The following is a 2988-nucleotide window of genomic DNA, read 5'->3' as shown; positions in this document are numbered from 1 at the left end:
GGGTGGGGGGAGTCAAGGTATGGTTATGTTAGCCCCGACCGTTTGTTTGGACTAGCGCAAAGATTACGGATGTAGATTGTCTTGTATATGTGCCCTCCATAGCAAAGACGGAGCCATGAGTGCGTCATAGAGATCAGATAACTGAAATATAGGTCGTGAGTAGACTACCGGTATGTGAGACAAGATTTTTAACATATATTTAACATCGTGCTGGGGACCTAGTGGACAGAGAAGAAAAGGTAGACCAACTGGCAGTTCTGAGAGTACGATCAGAGATAAGGCAATCATTCAGGACTCGGGTGTGTCAGAGCCAGAGGAAGAAGTAGATGCATGTACAGACACAGACAAGCGTGGCGTCTACAGCTCTCTCTCTCTCTCTCTCTCTCTCTCTCTCTCTCTCTCTCTCTCTCTCTCTCTCTCTGTCGTGTGTACATGAAGGTACAGGGAGAGGGGAGGTCAGTCTTGAGTAGTCTGTGTCTACAGTTCCTTCCTTCAGACAGAAAGTTCATAAATGAATGGTCACCACATTTCCCTTAACTTGGGCCCATTCAATCATTACATATTATTTCGCCTTTTTGGGGGGATATATTCTACGTGAACAACCCACAAACAACTGAACACTTCAAACTCAATGTTGAACATGACGTCCAGGGAATCGACCCAGAAACATGCCACGGGGCTATTCCAAATTTCCAGTGACTTGTTGGAGCTTGAAGGGAGAGAAATGGAGATTTACATAGACATAACCTCCCTGTGGTTATTTGGCAATATAAATTTGGACGAATGTGTTTTCCAAAGCTTAGGAGGAGGCAGGCGGGGTGTGATTTTGTTTTGTTTTGTTTTGTTTTTGTTTTTGTTTTTGTTTTTGTTTGTTTGAGGGGCTGGGGTAGGGGTGAGGTGTGTTTTGTTTGGGGTTTTACAAATTTTTTTTATTTTTTTTTTGGTGTGCTTTTTATGGGGAGCGGGAGGGAGGGGCAGTTGTAATAGTAGTACTAGGACATACGTCTCTAGATTGCCATTCCCCAAGGACAGGAGAGCCGCATGTGTGATGGATCGTGTGTGTGGGTACATCGCTTCACGGAAGCGCGCGGCGGGAGTTTAGGCACGTGCTCAGTCATATGGACGGGTGGATTGTAGTCGGGGTGAGCAGTTTAAAGACTCACCGAGCGGGGGTTAGGAGGCCGGCATTTTCGGGGTTTATGAGGGTTTATGAGAATCTCAGAAAATAAGAAATGCAGAAACCAAGAAAGTCACCTTCAAACTATGCACATCCACGAGTAGAAGTGACGCTTTTGGATGCTCAAAACATGGCAAACTTTTCTCTGCCAAACTTTAGTCTCTTCGGCCACAGCAGAAGCCAAAAGTCTTATTAACCTTTCATTCTTCTATCACACTGAAGAAACATTGTCCCCTGAGGGTGCATTATTCATCGTCAGACATTGACGAGCGAACTGTTGTTATTGCTAACATCACTCACATAACGAACCAATAACGACATTTCCTGTAATGTCATCATAATTCTCTTTCATCATTATCAACAACAACTTCATCATCATCACCTTCATAGCACCAGCCGACAGCAGCATCAGCAACAGCTGTAGCTATGTATGTTTTGTTGACACAGTTGTCTGCCAAACAAACCAACAACCCGGCGTGTCAGCGCGGCGCCAACATTCCTGAATGTCATCCCGTCGGTCTTCCTCCCACCTGTCTCAGACACGGAACAGACGTTACGATGGAAGACATAAGCTTTGTTTTAGTTAGAATTGTACGGCTTTTGCTACTCAAATGTGAGGCAGCGTGGTGGAATCAGGCTCTCGTCAAAATAATCAAAGTGAAGAAACTTAAATTTTTCCGCAGGTTTGTGCATTTTTATCACATTTTTGTTTTTTGGCACAACACCTTTCCTGCCCATTAAAGAACTCATCTCTGTGTGGATTTTTCTGAAAAACGTTCATTAAAGGCACAACAAAATGTAAATGTTCAGTTACCACAGACTCTTAGGCTAAGAAATAACTAACCTTTGGCGGCCATTTTCTCACTAATTTTACCTCTGAAAACAAGTTACCCCCACCTCCTTCTTTTGCAAATATCTCGACTTTTATTCAAGATAAATGGATATTTTTAGCACCCAAATAAAGACAAGTAAACAAGCTTTAAGATGATACCAATAACTCTACATGTCAAAAAATTGACGAGAGCCTGATTCCACCACGCTGCCTCACATATAGGTCATGTAAGTGCCGGAGATTAGAGGAGTCACTAGAGAGTTCGCCTCTCATTCAAAGGTCCCGGGTTCGAATCCGGGTAGCGACGGAAAATTTTTCTTCTAAACAATTGTCTCCTATCACCTCCTCTCTTGCTCAATAGCAATGTTCTGTCGTCTGCTTTCGTCTCCTCTTTCTGCACCCACCCCCTCACCTCCTTTGCCCCCTCCTCCGGGCTTATGACTCTTTCTGCAGCCTGTCTGCTGCTATTCCTTGGCTCTTTCTTACTGCTGTCTTTCAGCCACACCCCTGATCTTCTGGTAGGAAAGATCTACACCTAGCCTTCTCGGACAACGGCGGAAAAAATTGGACGTCCCGTATGCAAGTTGCGCACGTTAAAGATCCCTTGGTGGTCTAAAATCGATAAGAGTAGGCTTCGGCCGCCAATCGAGAAAATTTCGAAAATTCCTACCAACTGAAAATGTTAAATGTGTTCCGCGCGCTCATAAGACCTCATGTAGTTGCGATCCCCGAAACACATTTACCAACAAAAATAAAAAATAATGAAAGAACAGGAGATGTTCACAGATTAAATCAATCAAAACGCAACAACCGACAACTTGTACAGATAAGACATTGCACTAGATCTAACAACCGACAACTTGTACAGATAAGACATTGCACTAGATCTGACAACCGACAACTTGTACAGATAAGACATTGCACTAGATCTAACAACCGACAACTTGTACAGATAAGACATTGCACTAGATCTAACAAC

Source organism: Aplysia californica, unplaced genomic scaffold, assembly GCF_000002075.1.
Source record: "Aplysia californica isolate F4 #8 unplaced genomic scaffold, AplCal3.0 scaffold01290, whole genome shotgun sequence".
Taxonomy (NCBI): Eukaryota; Metazoa; Mollusca; class Gastropoda; order Aplysiida; family Aplysiidae; genus Aplysia; species Aplysia californica.
This window is presented reverse-complemented; position numbering follows the sequence as displayed.